This window comes from Drosophila miranda, chromosome XR, assembly GCF_003369915.1.
Source record: "Drosophila miranda strain MSH22 chromosome XR, D.miranda_PacBio2.1, whole genome shotgun sequence".
NCBI lineage: Eukaryota > Metazoa > Arthropoda > Insecta > Diptera > Drosophilidae > Drosophila > Drosophila miranda.
Genome location: NC_046674.1, coordinates 35739111 through 35756491, shown reverse-complemented (window position 1 = coordinate 35756491; position 17381 = coordinate 35739111). Strand labels below are relative to the sequence as shown.

Here is a 17381-nt window from a genome sequence, read left to right as displayed (position 1 = left end):
CTCCCCTACGAAACCCAACGGAACGCGCGAACCGAGCAATACATCGACGGAAAGAGGTGAGAGATAAGAGAGGTGTTCCAGATAGTAAAAACCACCTGGGACAAAGCATCAGAAGAGCAAAAGCGACATTAAAAACTCTGCCGTAGGGAGTACAAGCCGGCTATCGGATCACAAGTACTCTTACGACGCCACAATCTGTCGAAACTATCCGCCTCCAAATTGGCCTCGAAATTCGAGGGACCCTACCGGGCAAACAAGTTTCTGTCTCTGAATCTCGTTCAATTGCAGGTTTTAAACAGACGTAAACAGCGTTCAGCCAGTTTGAAAGACCTGAGGGCATTCTACCCGACCACCGACGAAGACGTAAAGGACGAAGAAGCTAACCAGATCAGGACAGACAGTGTCGACGACCCTGACCGATCCACTGGATAACAATCCTGACTACAATGCGTATTTACTCTACTGACCATAACGATGATTACACCCCGGAACACTAACATCCCCGTATGTGACACAGAGACGACGACCACGACACTTGCACCCAGGGCGACGAGTGACCCCGTGCGCAACCCCATCGTGACCATAGTGCAACAGGGGGACGACAACAAACCCGGGCACCAAACCAGCAGAAGTAACCAGCGAGGAACGACGCATCGAACGAGGCATGCGTGGCCGCTTCTCCTGGACGCATCCGCTTCAGGGACCAGGATATCTTGCGAGGAACGACGCACCGAACGAGGCGTCCGTGGCTGCTCCTCCAAGGTCGACCCGCGATCACACTGATTGTACCAAGAGGACCACGCCAGAAGACGAGATGACCACGACGAGTGTCGACACCACGCCTATAAGTGCGCGGGGGCCACTTGCTAGTAGGCTCGCCCACTCAACGGCGGACCCGTACGCACTCGGTGGAGATGGAGCCGAAAGACCATCGCACCACGAGACCCTGATGATACCGACAAACTATGGCCGACCCTTTGTATATTCACACTAAGTTTATAACCACTCCACCGCACTCGTAGGATTTCAGGATAATTCTTACCCATAGTCAATGAGCTTATTAGTATTCGCAGCTCGTTGAACGCTCAAGACCCTCGCCGACGGAGAATCGCAACAAAGGTCAAGTCCGCGCCCTCAGTCAATTGGGACGGCATCCCAGAACAGGCTCAGGGACCCGGCCATGCTAACGTAGGAAAAGCCACGGACTTCCCTGCTCCTGGTCCAAGCCCCGGCGAGGAGGTAGAGGCCGGCACTATCCCCGACGGGGATAATTTAACTTTTGCTTTCTTTATAAATAATTTTTATTTTAACCCAACCTCAAATATGGCTCGAAAAAAATTGGCCAGGGCAACATCAATTTTCGTTTTGGTGCAAACAGCAAAAATATGTGAAAGCTGGAGAACCTTAAAACGAAAACGAAACGTTTTGGCTGAAAACGTAATCCGCAAAAGTAAATGAAAAACGGAGCCTGCCTGAATAAGTGAATTTTATAATTTTGATTGGTCGAAACCCAGAAAAAGTTTCCTAATTCCTTGCACAAAATGGTGGACCATGATCTTTGTATTCCCCAGTATACGACATAATATTTTGTATTTAAATTTTAATTCATTAATGTACAACTGCATCCTTGGGACCTGAAGACTGGAAAATCGGAGGAGACCAAACGGAGCACCTCAATATATATACGGACGGCTCCAAGATGGACGGAGGAGTAGGAGCGGGCCTATACTGTACAGACCCTGAGATAAGGCTGTCATATAAGCTACCGGACCATTGTAGCATATTCCAGGCAGAGGTTTTTGCCATCAGGAAAGCAGCAGAGGTCGCTCTTCTCACTGAAAGAGCACACGATGCGGTCAACCTATTCGTCGACAGCCAAGCGGCGATAAGATCCATGCAGTCGTCCGCAGTCAGTTCCAGAAATGTCTTGGCGAGCAGGGAGGCACTAGATACCCTAAGCACGACAAAGTCAGTGCGGATCTACTGGATTCCCAGCCACCAGGGCATCGAAGGGAACGAGACGGCGGACGTACTAGCGTTAAAAGGTCACTCCGCGGGATCTGCAAGTGCCAACCGACACTCAGCCGTGCGCCGCCGAAAAACTGACTCCGACCACTCCAAGTGTGCAGCCGTTGATCTCGTTTGCCACTCCAAGGGCAACGACAGCTGCTGGCGATGCAGATTCGGTAGCCGAATTCATCGCCTCGGAGAATGTGCAGCCAAGTACGTCTGCAGCGTCCGTGTCCGTGGTGACCGCAAGTTCGCTAGTTGTCCCGTCTATCCCGATCCCACCAGTAAATAGACGTTCCGGACCTCCGGATATTGCCACCACAGGTACTAGGCCTGTGGTGACTAAACCACTGGTGGGAGTCCCACCAAAACGACAAGTTTTTGTTTCACGGCTGGCCCCTGACCTCACATCTAATGATGTAATTGCTTTTATTCAAAGCAAAATAAAAGCCGTGGGTTTAAAGGTGGAGAAATTCAACTTCTCTTATGCCAGGGAGATAGCCTCGTTTAGGATAAGCATCTCCCCAACTCAATTTGACACCATTTGCTCTGCCAAATTTTGGCCGGAGCATTTGGTGGTGAAGGAGTTTAAGGCTTAGAAGAAGAATAGGCCCCCCCATATCCCTTACAAATCTTTGCAGTGTGCCACGCTCAACCTCAACCTCAACTTCCTCCTCCTCAACTTACCGTCTTGCTTCCATCGTTCCAAAAAACTAACTTCTCTTTTAGTAACGTATCAGAATGTTAGAGGCTTCGTAGTAAGCTCAGCATTCTTTTCCGGGATAGTGTTGCATTTCCTTCCCACGTTATTGTGCTTACCGAAACCTGGTTAAAGTCGGACATTCTTAGTTCCGAGGTTTTAACAGGCCGGTACACAACTTTTAGGAAAGACCGTTCGTCTCGACGTGCAGGAGGGGTTCTGATTGCAGTGAACTCTAACTTCGCGTCGGAACACTTCACAGTCCAAGTCCAACAGGAACTGGAATTCCTGTGTATAAAACTGATTCTTCCCGCTTTCGCTATATTCATTACTTGCTGATATATTCCACCTTCTTCGGAAATCTCAATTTATGAGCAGCACATGTCCGCTTTAACCGCTGTTTCTTCCTCGCTATCTGATAAAGATCGTATGATAGTTCTTGGTGACTTCAACTTGCCAGGAACTGTTTGGTCTTCGGTAAACGAGTCTAGTATCCTAGTGCCCATGTCACGACATGACTTTGTTGACCTGTCCCTGTCTCAAGTCAATCATGTGAAAAATTCCTTGGGTCGATTGCTTGATCTGTGCTTTGTATCGGATCCGACCATAGTGTTGTTAACCCGAGCCCTTCCGCTCACTATACCTGAAGACGCCTACCATCCTACTTTCGAGGTGTCGCTAGATATAGGACCAACTGTATTGGATCGGTCGAGTAGACTACCTGAACGTGTCCGCTGCTTTCGTAAAGCCTAATTTTGCGAAGCTAAATAGCTTCATTAGGGATTTTTATTGGTCCGCTTTGTACTTGTGCACTGATGTCATAAAAGGCACAAACATTTTTTACAATGCTCTTGGCACATTTTTTGATTCTTGTGTCCCACATTCTTGTCCGATTAGATCTGGAAAATCCCCTTGGTTTACCAAAGAGTCATCCAGTCTTAAAAACTTAAAATCAGGACTTTATACAAAATTTCAAGAAGTTGGTTCTCCTACTTCTCACTCTCGCTATGTAATAGCTCGGTCAAACTTTACAGTTCTTAATGCTCAATGCTATAAGAACTACCTATCTCGATGCAGGATACGTTTTTCTCAGGACCCTAAACCTCGCTATCATTTCGTAATACGTCGGCAAATAATGATCAGGCAATGGCCGATCTTTTTGCCCAATTTTTCCAAGCGACCTATTCTGAGGAAAGCTACTCTGGTCACCCGTACCCATACGGTTTACCGAGGTCGAACGGCATTTTCAGTCCCTTGTTAAATGAATGTTCCCTACTTCATGATCTTCGACTAGTTAAGCCGGTGTTTTCACCGGGTCCAGACGGGGTTCCCGGTTGTGTACTCAGGTACTGCGCCGAGGCTCTGTGTGGACCTTTGATTAAACTATTCACCCTGTCCATTGATTCTCCATAAAAAAGGTAGCAAGTCTGATGCAAAAAATTATAGAGGTATAGCAAAGTTATCCGCTATTCCTAAAATGTTCGAGAAGGTTTTAACTCCGCACTTGCAACATCTCTGCAAGTCACTTATATCTCTAACTCAGCATGGATTTATAAGGCGGCGATCAACTACCACGAACTTGTTAGAGTTTACCTCTTTCATTATTAAAGGCTTTCAAGGTAACTTACAGACGGATGTAATTTACACCGACTTCAGTAAACCATTCGAACCATTCCCTTCAGCACATAAACTTGACCTTTTAGGGTTTCCGCCCAACCTCCTGAGATGGATATTTAGCTATCTTTGTTCCAGGTCTCAAAGAGTCCTATTCAAAAACTCCCTCTCTTTACCAGTAAAGTTTTCTTCGAGAGTATCCATCTAGGCCCCCTACTCTTTACACTCTTAATTAATGACTTGCCTTCGGTATTAACATATTCTCGAGTACTTCTGTATGTGGATGATGTTAAACTCTGTGTCCAGTATAAAGACATTTCATTTCATTCTCGCTTGCAATCCGATCTCAATAACTTTCAGTCATGGTATTGTGCGAACATGTTACACCTTAATGCCTCGAAATGCAAAGTTATGACATTTCATCGTTCTAGCCCTTTTTTGGCTCCCTGTACCCTATTTGGTGGTTCTCTTGAGAGAATTACCCTGGTGGATGATCTGGGTGTTATGTTAGACCCCAAGGTAAAGTTTTCCGAACACATTTCTACCATGGTAAATAAGGCCATGGGCGTGCTTGGGTTTATAAAGAGGTGGTCAAAGGAATTTGACGACCCCTATATAACAAAGACTCTCTATACCTCGCTTGTTCGTCCGATCTTAGAATTCGGCTCCTGTGTATGGTGCCCTCAGTAGAAAGAACACCAGGACCGTATATAATCAGTACAGAAAACATTTTTACTCTTTGCTCTGCGGGGCCTTAACTGGGATGCGGATGTAAGACTCCCATCTTACTCTAGTAGACTACTATTAGTGAACCTCCCATCCTTAGTTAACCGTAGAAAAATGCTTGGTGTGATATTTATGCACAACTTGATCAGGGGTGACATAGACAGCCATGATCTGTTGAGCCGCATAAACTTCACGATTCCTATTAGACTGACTTGAAATTTTATACCGTTTTTCCTTCCACTTTGTAGATCGAATTATTCCTTGCATGAACCGTTTAGGGTCTTATGCTCGGATTATAATTCCTTTTACCATATTATATCCACCACTAATTCTCTTCCTCTTATTAAATTACTAATCCTTACACACCTTTCTAGTAATTAGAAATTGTAGTGGTATTTGTATTTTGATTGCATGCTTAGTTTCTTAGTAAGTTTAGAGCTAATTTTCCTCGAATGTTAGTCTAACAGCTATCTTTCCTGCATGCTCGCGTTCGGCTCGGCTACGCGCCGCGCGTTATTCGGCAGCGCCCCTCGGTCGGTTGGGCGGGAGGAGCGCTGCGTTTTGCCTGGGATCCGCGCGTAACAGCCTTCCGCTGTTTTCACACGGGCCACTTGCCGGTGCAGTAACTGCATCGCCTCTTGAAAAATGCAGCCATTGCATGTCAACGTCCAAAGAAAAAAATTGGACGCAGTTCACCAGCCGTTTGTTTAAAGGATTCCCACAAAAGACTAGGAATGAAGCTTCAGAACACTGCCCCGTACACTCCCCTACGAAACCCAACGGAACGCGCGAACCGAGCAATACATCGACGGAAAGAGGTGAGAGATAAGAGAGGTGTTCCAGATAGTAAAAACCACCTGGGACAAAGCATCAGAAGAGCAAAAGCGACATTAAAAACTCTGCCGTAGGGAGTACAAGCCGGCTATCGGATCACAAGTACTCTTACGACGCCACAATCTGTCGAAACTATCCGCCTCCAAATTGGCCTCGAAATTCGAGGGACCCTACCGGGCAAACAAGTTTCTGTCTCTGAATCTCGTTCAATTGCAGGTTTTAAACAGACGTAAACAGCGTTCAGCCAGTTTGAAAGACCTGAGGGCATTCTACCCGACCACCGACGAAGACGTAAAGGACGAAGAAGCTAACCAGATCAGGACAGACAGTGTCGACGACCCTGACCGATCCACTGGATAACAATCCTGACTACAATGCGTATTTACTCTACTGACCATAACGATGATTACACCCCGGAACACTAACATCCCCGTATGTGACACAGAGACGACGACCACGACACTTGCACCCAGGGCGACGAGTGACCCCGTGCGCAACCCCATCGTGACCATAGTGCAACAGGGGGACGACAACAAACCCGGGCACCAAACCAGCAGAAGTAACCAGCGAGGAACGACGCATCGAACGAGGCATGCGTGGCCGCTTCTCCTGGACGCATCCGCTTCAGGGACCAGGATATCTTGCGAGGAACGACGCACCGAACGAGGCGTCCGTGGCTGCTCCTCCAAGGTCGACCCGCGATCACACTGATTGTACCAAGAGGACCACGCCAGAAGACGAGATGACCACGACGAGTGTCGACACCACGCCTATAAGTGCGCGGGGGCCACTTGCTAGTAGGCTCGCCCACTCAACGGCGGACCCGTACGCACTCGGTGGAGATGGAGCCGAAAGACCATCGCACCACGAGACCCTGATGATACCGACAAACTATGGCCGACCCTTTGTATATTCACACTAAGTTTATAACCACTCCACCGCACTCGTAGGATTTCAGGATAATTCTTACCCATAGTCAATGAGCTTATTAGTATTCGCAGCTCGTTGAACGCTCAAGACCCTCGCCGACGGAGAATCGCAACAAAGGTCAAGTCCGCGCCCTCAGTCAATTGGGACGGCATCCCAGAACAGGCTCAGGGACCCGGCCATGCTAACGTAGGAAAAGCCACGGACTTCCCTGCTCCTGGTCCAAGCCCCGGCGAGGAGGTAGAGGCCGGCACTATCCCCGACGGGGATAATTTAACTTTTGCTTTCTTTATAAATAATTTTTATTTTAACCCAACCTCAAATATGGCTCGAAAAAAATTGGCCAGGGCAACATCAATTTTCGTTTTGGTGCAAACAGCAAAAATATGTGAAAGCTGGAGAACCTTAAAACGAAAACGAAACGTTTTGGCTGAAAACGTAATCCGCAAAAGTAAATGAAAAACGGAGCCTGCCTGAATAAGTGAATTTTATAATTTTGATTGGTCGAAACCCAGAAAAAGTTTCCTAATTCCTTGCACAAAATGGTGGACCATGATCTTTGTATTCCCCAGTATACGACATAATATTTTGTATTTAAATTTTAATTCATTAATGTACAACTGCATCCTTGGGACCTGAAGACTGGAAAATCGGAGGAGACCAAACGGAGCACCTCAATATATATACGGACGGCTCCAAGATGGACGGAGGAGTAGGAGCGGGCCTATACTGTACAGACCCTGAGATAAGGCTGTCATATAAGCTACCGGACCATTGTAGCATATTCCAGGCAGAGGTTTTTGCCATCAGGAAAGCAGCAGAGGTCGCTCTTCTCACTGAAAGAGCACACGATGCGGTCAACCTATTCGTCGACAGCCAAGCGGCGATAAGATCCATGCAGTCGTCCGCAGTCAGTTCCAGAAATGTCTTGGCGAGCAGGGAGGCACTAGATACCCTAAGCACGACAAAGTCAGTGCGGATCTACTGGATTCCCAGCCACCAGGGCATCGAAGGGAACGAGACGGCGGACGTACTAGCTAAGGAAGGCGTCGGGCTGGCGAATACGAGAACCGAGAACGTGCCTGTCTCCCTCAAAGCGATCTAGAAAAGCAGGCCGGATCACAAACCGAATGTAGGTGGAGGAGTACCACCGCCTGCAGAACCTCGAAAATCATGTGCAAGGAACGCAATGACAAACTCAGCCACTACCTGCTGCACCTACCACGGAAGGACTGCAGATTATTAGTGGGAATATTAACGGGACACTGCCTGGCTGCGGCGCATGCGACAAAGCTAGGAATCACAAACAAACACAGTTGTAGGAAATGTGACGAACCTGCGGCAACCGAAACCCTAGAACATCTCATCTGCAACTGGCCTGCTCTCTTAAGGGCAAGGAGGAGATACCTGGGCGCCCCAGTGCTGGCATCACTGGAAGATGCCTCCAAGAGGACGCCACAGCAACTACTGGCCTATGCGAAAAATACCTCGATCCTCGAGGACTTCAAAACCCCTTTTGAGGAGGTGTTTTGAGAATCAGCAAAAGCGATATTGAAGAAGACTCGACCAAAAAAGAGTCATGTACTCATTTTTGCGCTCTTTGCTTCTCTCCCCTCAGTCGAGTTCACTTTTTCTAAGCGACGAGTGCGTGCAGTTGAAAAGATAAAACGAGGGGGAACGTTGTGAGTTGCTGCGGACACCGCAACTCTACAGTTATACCCGATACTAAGTCAGTATGGCTCCCCTCCGGCAGACGCCGCTAATATTAAACGACACGACAAAGAGTCCCCTGCTGGCTCTGCGACAGCGTAGTGCACGCAAAATGCGCTGGATTTTCTGGCCTCTTGAGTGATGCTATAGCTAAACGTAATGGGTTGCATTACAGTTGCGAGGCATGCCGTGCGGTGGAGCGTGACATGGTGGCCTTTATGAGGCAGACGCGGAAGGGCTTTAAGGAGGTGACCGTTGGCTTTAAAAAGCAATACGATCGGCTCCTAGCCATGGAGTCTCAATTTGGCAGTCTGCAACTGCTGAATGAGTCTCCGAGGCGTAAAAAGGTCACTCCGCGGGATCTGCAAGTGCCAACCGACACTCAGCCGTGCGCCGCCGAAAAACTGACTCCGACCACTCCAAGTGTGCAGCCGTTGATCTCGTTTGCCACTCCAAGGGCAACGACAGCTGCTGGCGATGCAGATTCGGTAGCCGAATTCATCGCCTCGGAGAATGTGCAGCCAAGTACGTCTGCAGCGTCCGTGTCCGTGGTGACCGCAAGTTCGCTAGTTGTCCCGTCTATCCCGATCCCACCAGTAAATAGACGTTCCGGACCTCCGGATATTGCCACCACAGGTACTAGGCCTGTGGTGACTAAACCACTGGTGGGAGTCCCACCAAAACGACAAGTTTTTGTTTCACGGCTGGCCCCTGACCTCACATCTAATGATGTAATTGCTTTTATTCAAAGCAAAATAAAAGCCGTGGGTTTAAAGGTGGAGAAATTCAACTTCTCTTATGCCAGGGAGATAGCCTCGTTTAGGATAAGCATCTCCCCAACTCAATTTGACACCATTTGCTCTGCCAAATTTTGGCCGGAGCATTTGGTGGTGAAGGAGTTTAAGGCTTAGAAGAAGAATAGGCCCCCCATATCCCTTACAAATCTTTGCAGTGTGCCACGCTCAACCTCAACCTCAACTTCCTCCTCCTCAACTTACCGTCTTGCTTCCATCGTTCCAAAAAACTAACTTCTCTTTTAGTAACGTATCAGAATGTTAGAGGCTTCGTAGTAAGCTCAGCATTCTTTTCCGGGATAGTGTTGCATTTCCTTCCCACGTTATTGTGCTTACCGAAACCTGGTTAAAGTCGGACATTCTTAGTTCCGAGGTTTTAACAGGCCGGTACACAACTTTTAGGAAAGACCGTTCGTCTCGACGTGCAGGAGGGGTTCTGATTGCAGTGAACTCTAACTTCGCGTCGGAACACTTCACAGTCCAAGTCCAACAGGAACTGGAATTCCTGTGTATAAAACTGATTCTTCCCGCTTTCGCTATATTCATTACTTGCTGATATATTCCACCTTCTTCGGAAATCTCAATTTATGAGCAGCACATGTCCGCTTTAACCGCTGTTTCTTCCTCGCTATCTGATAAAGATCGTATGATAGTTCTTGGTGACTTCAACTTGCCAGGAACTGTTTGGTCTTCGGTAAACGAGTCTAGTATCCTAGTGCCCATGTCACGACATGACTTTGTTGACCTGTCCCTGTCTCAAGTCAATCATGTGAAAAATTCCTTGGGTCGATTGCTTGATCTGTGCTTTGTATCGGATCCGACCATAGTGTTGTTAACCCGAGCCCTTCCGCTCACTATACCTGAAGACGCCTACCATCCTACTTTCGAGGTGTCGCTAGATATAGGACCAACTGTATTGGATCGGTCGAGTAGACTACCTGAACGTGTCCGCTGCTTTCGTAAAGCCTAATTTTGCGAAGCTAAATAGCTTCATTAGGGATTTTTATTGGTCCGCTTTGTACTTGTGCACTGATGTCATAAAAGGCACAAACATTTTTTACAATGCTCTTGGCACATTTTTTGATTCTTGTGTCCCACATTCTTGTCCGATTAGATCTGGAAAATCCCCTTGGTTTACCAAAGAGTCATCCAGTCTTAAAAACTTAAAATCAGGACTTTATACAAAATTTCAAGAAGTTGGTTCTCCTACTTCTCACTCTCGCTATGTAATAGCTCGGTCAAACTTTACAGTTCTTAATGCTCAATGCTATAAGAACTACCTATCTCGATGCAGGATACGTTTTTCTCAGGACCCTAAACCTCGCTATCATTTCGTAATACGTCGGCAAATAATGATCAGGCAATGGCCGATCTTTTTGCCCAATTTTTCCAAGCGACCTATTCTGAGGAAAGCTACTCTGGTCACCCGTACCCATACGGTTTACCGAGGTCGAACGTCATTTTCAGTCCCTTGTTAAATGAATGTTCCCTACTTCATGATCTTCGACTAGTTAAGCCGGTGTTTTCACCGGGTCCAGACGGGGTTCCCGGTTGTGTACTCAGGTACTGCGCCGAGGCTCTGTGTGGACCTTTGATTAAACTATTCACCCTGTCCATTGATTCTCCATAAAAAAGGTAGCAAGTCTGATGCAAAAAATTATAGAGGTATAGCAAAGTTATCCGCTATTCCTAAAATGTTCGAGAAGGTTTTAACTCCGCACTTGCAACATCTCTGCAAGTCACTTATATCTCTAACTCAGCATGGATTTATAAGGCGGCGATCAACTACCACGAACTTGTTAGAGTTTACCTCTTTCATTATTAAAGGCTTTCAAGGTAACTTACAGACGGATGTAATTTACACCGACTTCAGTAAACCATTCGAACCATTCCCTTCAGCACATAAACTTGACCTTTTAGGGTTTCCGCCCAACCTCCTGAGATGGATATTTAGCTATCTTTGTTCCAGGTCTCAAAGAGTCCTATTCAAAAACTCCCTCTCTTTACCAGTAAAGTTTTCTTCGAGAGTATCCATCTAGGCCCCCTACTCTTTACACTCTTAATTAATGACTTGCCTTCGGTATTAACATATTCTCGAGTACTTCTGTATGCGGATGATGTTAAACTCTGTGTCCAGTATAAAGACATTTCATTTCATTCTCGCTTTCAATCCGATCTCAATAACTTTCAGTCATGGTATTGTGCGAACATGTTACACCTTAATGCCTCGAAATGCAAAGTTATGACATTTCATCGTTCTAGCCCTTTGTTGGCTCCCTATACCCTATTTGGTGGTTCTCTTGAGAGAATTACCCTGGTGGATGATCTGGGTGTTATGTTAGACCCCAAGGTAAAGTTTTCCGAACACATTTCTACCATGGTAAATAAGGCCATGGGCGTGCTTGGGTTTATAAAGAGGTGGTCAAAGGAATTTGACGACCCCTATATAACAAAGACTCTCTATACCTCGCTTGTTCGTCCGATCTTAGAATTCGGCTCCTGTGTATGGTGCCCTCAGTAGAAAGAACACCAGGACCGTATATAATCAGTACAGAAAACATTTTTACTCTTTGCTCTGCGGGGCCTTAACTGGGATGCGGATGTAAGACTCCCATCTTACTCTAGTAGACTACTATTAGTGAACCTCCCATCCTTAGTTAACCGTAGAAAAATGCTTGGTGTGATATTTATGCACAACTTGATCAGGGGTGACATAGACAGCCATGATCTGTTGAGCCGCATAAACTTCACGATTCCTATTAGACTGACTTGAAATTTTCCTGCATGCTCGCGTTCGGCTCGGCTACGCGCCGCGCGTTATTCGGCAGCGCCCCTCGGTCGGTTGGGCGGGAGGAGCGCTGCGTTTTGCCTGGGATCCGCGCGTAACAGCCTTCCGCTGGTTTCACACGGGCCACTTGCCGGTGCAGTAACTGCATCGCCTCTTGAAAAATGCAGCCATTGCATGTCAACGTCCAAAGAAAAAAATTGGACGCAGTTCACCAGCCGATTGTTTAAAGGATTCCCACAAAAGACTAGGAATGAAGCTTCAGAACACTGCCCCGTACACTCCCCTACGAAACCCAACGGAACGCGCGAACCGAGCAATACATCGACGGAAAGAGGTGAGAGATGAGAGAGGTGTTCCAGATAGTAAAAACCACCTGGGACAAAGCATCAGAAGAGCAAAAGCGACATTAAAAACTCTGCCGTAGGGAGTACAAGCCGGCTATCGGATCACAAGTACTCTTACGACGCCACAATCTGTCGAAACTATCCGCCTCCAAATTGGCCTCGAAATTCGAGGGACCCTACCGGGCAAACAAGTTTCTGTCTCTGAATCTCGTTCAATTGCAGGTTTTAAACAGACGTAAACAGCGTTCAGCCAGTTTGAAAGACCTGAGGGCATTCTACCCGACCACCGACGAAGACGTAAAGGACGAAGAAGCTAACCAGATCAGGACAGACAGTGTCGACGACCCTGACCGATCCACTGGATAACAATCCTGACTACAATGCGTATTTACTCTACTGACCATAACGATGATTACACCCCGGAACACTAACATCCCCGTATGTGACACAGAGACGACGACCACGACACTTGCACCCAGGGCGACGAGTGACCCCGTGCGCAACCCCATCGTGACCATAGTGCAACAGGGGGACGACAACAAACCCGGGCACCAAACCAGCAGAAGTAACCAGCGAGGAACGACGCATCGAACGAGGCATGCGTGGCCGCTTCTCCTGGACGCATCCGCTTCAGGGACCAGGATATCTTGCGAGGAACGACGCACCGAACGAGGCGTCCGTGGCTGCTCCTCCAAGGTCGACCCGCGATCACACTGATTGTACCAAGAGGACCACGCCAGAAGACGAGATGACCACGACGAGTGTCGACACCACGCCTATAAGTGCGCGGGGGCCACTTGCTAGTAGGCTCGCCCACTCAACGGCGGACCCGTACGCACTCGGTGGAGATGGAGCCGAAAGACCATCGCACCACGAGACCCTGATGATACCGACAAACTATGGCCGACCCTTTGTATATTCACACTAAGTTTATAACCACTCCACCGCACTCGTAGGATTTCAGGATAATTCTTACCCATAGTCAATGAGCTTATTAGTATTCGCAGCTCGTTGAACGCTCAAGACCCTCGCCGACGGAGAATCGCAACAAAGGTCAAGTCCGCGCCCTCAGTCAATTGGGACGGCATCCCAGAACAGGCTCAGGGACCCGGCCATGCTAACGTAGGAAAAGCCACGGACTTCCCTGCTCCTGGTCCAAGCCCCGGCGAGGAGGTAGAGGCCGGCACTATCCCCGACGGGGATAATTTAACTTTTGCTTTCTTTATAAATAATTTTTATTTTAACCCAACCTCAAATATGGCTCGAAAAAAATTGGCCAGGGCAACATCAATTTTCGTTTTGGTGCAAACAGCAAAAATATGTGAAAGCTGGAGAACCTTAAAACGAAAACGAAACGTTTTGGCTGAAAACGTAATCCGCAAAAGTAAATGAAAAACGGAGCCTGCCTGAATAAGTGAATTTTATAATTTTGATTGGTCGAAACCCAGAAAAAGTTTCCTAATTCCTTGCACAAAATGGTGGACCATGATCTTTGTATTCCCCAGTATACGACATAATATTTTGTATTTAAATTTTAATTCATTAATGTACAACTGCATCCTTGGGACCTGAAGACTGGAAAATCGGAGGAGACCAAACGGAGCACCTCAATATATATACGGACGGCTCCAAGATGGACGGAGGAGTAGGAGCGGGCCTATACTGTACAGACCCTGAGATAAGGCTGTCATATAAGCTACCGGACCATTGTAGCATATTCCAGGCAGAGGTTTTTGCCATCAGGAAAGCAGCAGAGGTCGCTCTTCTCACTGAAAGAGCACACGATGCGGTCAACCTATTCGTCGACAGCCAAGCGGCGATAAGATCCATGCAGTCGTCCGCAGTCAGTTCCAGAAATGTCTTGGCGAGCAGGGAGGCACTAGATACCCTAAGCACGACAAAGTCAGTGCGGATCTACTGGATTCCCAGCCACCAGGGCATCGAAGGGAACGAGACGGCGGACGTACTAGCTAAGGAAGGCGTCGGGCTGGCGAATACGAGAACCGAGAACGTGCCTGTCTCCCTCAAAGCGATCTAGAAAAGCAGGCCGGATCACAAACCGAATGTAGGTGGAGGAGTACCACCGCCTGCAGAACCTCGAAAATCATGTGCAAGGAACGCAATGACAAACTCAGCCACTACCTGCTGCACCTACCACGGAAGGACTGCAGATTATTAGTGGGAATATTAACGGGACACTGCCTGGCTGCGGCGCATGCGACAAAGCTAGGAATCACAAACAAACACAGTTGTAGGAAATGTGACGAACCTGGGGCAACCGAAACCCTAGAACATCTCATCTGCAACTGGCCTGCTCTCTTAAGGGCAAGGAGGAGATACCTGGGCGCCCCAGTGCTGGCATCACTGGAAGATGCCTCCAAGAGGACGCCACAGCAACTACTGGCCTATGCGAAAAATACCTCGATCCTCGAGGACTTCAAAACCCCTTTTGAGGAGGTGTTTTGAGAATCAGCAAAAGCGATATTGAAGAAGACTCGACCAAAAAAGAGTCATGTACTCATTTTTGCGCTCTTTGCTTCTCTCCCCTCAGTCGAGTTCACTTTTTCTAAGCGACGAGTGCGTGCAGTTGAAAAGATAAAACGAGGGGGAACGTTGTGAGTTGCTGCGGACACCGCAACTCTACAGTTATACCCGATACTAAGTCAGTATGGCTCCCCTCCGGCAGACGCCGCTAATATTAAACGACACGACAAAGAGTGCGTGCGAGAGAGACAGAAAATCAGTCTGAGCGTGACGTCACGCGCTGCGTAGCCACTGCAAATTGATTTGTTTCCTTTGGCTATAAAAATGATCTGATCTGATCCAGATTCAGCAATCGGATAGATATGGTCGTTATCTATGATTCTGCGTTTTTAGTTTTCTCGAATCTGCAATATTGTGCATGCAACAGATTTTCGTCCTTTGTGTAGGCGGAAGGGGGTGGGGCGAAATTTGGAGATATACGTTTTATAGTGAGATCTAACAGAAGTGCGGATACTAAATTTGGTTACTCTAGCGTTAATAGTCTTTGAGATTTGTGAATTTTCGTCCTTTGCGGGGGCGGAAGGGGGTGTGGCGAAATTTTGAAACAAACTCGTCTCGGTACGATATATTAGGAGTCTGGATACCAAATTTGGTTGCTCTAGCTTGTGTAGTCTCTGAGATCTAGGCGCTAATGTTTTACTCTAAGCAAAGCCGCCTATGCTACGTGTGTGTTAGAGAGAGACAGGGCGAGAAAAAATGAAATTGTTTTCTTGATGCTGGCTATAATAATAATACGATCCAATTCAGATTCTGCAGTCTAAAAGATATGGTCATTCTCTACGATTCTGCGTTTTTGGTTTTATCGTACCTTTAAAAATGTGGATGCCACAGATTTTCGTCCTTTGTGGGGGCGGAAGTGGGCGGGGCGAAGTTTTGAAATAGTTTTGTAGCAGTGACATATCACAGAAGTCTGGATCCAAAACATCGTTGCTCTAGCTCTTATAGTCTTTGAGCATTAGGCGATGAAGGGGACGGACAGACGGACAGACGGACGGACGGACGGACAGACAGACATGGCTCAATCGACTCGGCTATTGATGCGGATCAAGAATATATATACTTTATGGGGTCGGAAACGATTCCTTCTGGACGTTACACACATCCATTTTCACCACAAATCTAATATACCCCAATACTCATTTTGAGTATCGGGTATAATAAACAAGTATAATAATATATAAATTAACAAAGCCTTATTATTTGGAACATTGGTTTTCTTACTGCGATAATCTAATACTTACAGAATGGAATATTAGCTGGGCACTAAACGCTTCAACCTGTTTAAATCGCCAGGTCCGGACCAGGTCATTCTATCACAACTTCAAAAGGCCGGAGACACCAAGCATAGTCCAATAGATCTAGCAATAGTTAGACCAATACTACTTTACGGAGTTACAGTATGGTGGCCAGCGCTATCAAAAGGACGATCCCCAAACAATTGGGAAAAGTTCAGTGAATTGTCGCCCTATGCATCAGTGGAGGTCTTCGCCCCACTCCAAATGATGCGCTAAATGCCATCTTATGTCTGTAGAATCTTGAAGGAAAGCAGCGAGCAAAAATGGCAGAAATTCGTCTGAGAGCACACAGGTCACTCATCCATACTAAACAATAGCAATATAGTCCCAAAAATGGAATACCGAGCTATACTCCGATACTCCTTTCAACTTAATAATCCCTCACAGAGACGAATGGCTCGAGGGACTTCTAGGTCCAGATGGGGCCATAAACATCTTCACAGATGAATCGCAGCAGACAAGGTGTCCAGATCACTGACTAAAATCCCAATTCCCCAAGACTAGGAGGATGATCCAATGCAAATGGCCACCTGTTAGCTCATTGTAAAAAAACAATTCAAGCGACTAATTGACAAATGGGTGGCAAATAGTGACACTTTTTCGCATAACTCGGCAAACATGGCCGAAACATCACAACGCACCACTTCACAGTGGGCGAAACGGCCGCTCTGGCGGAATTAAAGCCGCAAAACTACATTTATACCCGATACATAGTCAGTATGGCTATGTCCATGTCGTCGTGCGCTGCGTAACCACTGCAAATTGATTTGTTCCTTTTGGTCCAATCTGATCCAGATTCGGCAATCTGGTAGATATGGTCATTCCCTATGATTGCGCGTTTTTAATTTTCTCGTATCTTCAATATTGTGGATGCCACAGATTTTCGTCCTTTATAGGGGCGGAAGGGGGTGGGGCGAAATTTGGAAATACACTTGTAACAGTGAGATCTAAAAAGAGTATGGATACAAAATTTGGTTTCTCCACTCTAGCTCTTAGTCTCTGAAATCAAGGCGCTTACTTTTTGCGATAGTCAACGCCGACTATGAAACGTGTGTGTTAGAGAGTGACAGAGCGAGAGAAAAAGAAATTGTTTTC

At 47.0% G+C, this 17381-nt stretch overlaps 1 protein-coding gene across 2 annotated transcripts in view; it reads right to left on the bottom strand.

Moving 5' to 3' along the window:
- LOC117186271 (nucleic acid dioxygenase ALKBH1) overlaps positions 1–17381 on the bottom strand; it is a 71835-nt gene that overhangs the window by 53714 nt on the left and 740 nt on the right. Inside the window, exon 2 of one of the 2 annotated variants that reach the window (XM_033386801.1) lies at positions 16233–16349. The exons of the other annotated variant lie outside the window; for it this stretch is intronic. The gene's annotated coding sequence lies outside the window, so the exon portion shown is untranslated. The remainder of the gene's footprint in view (positions 1–16232; positions 16350–17381) is intronic. 2 annotated transcript variants of the gene reach the window in all.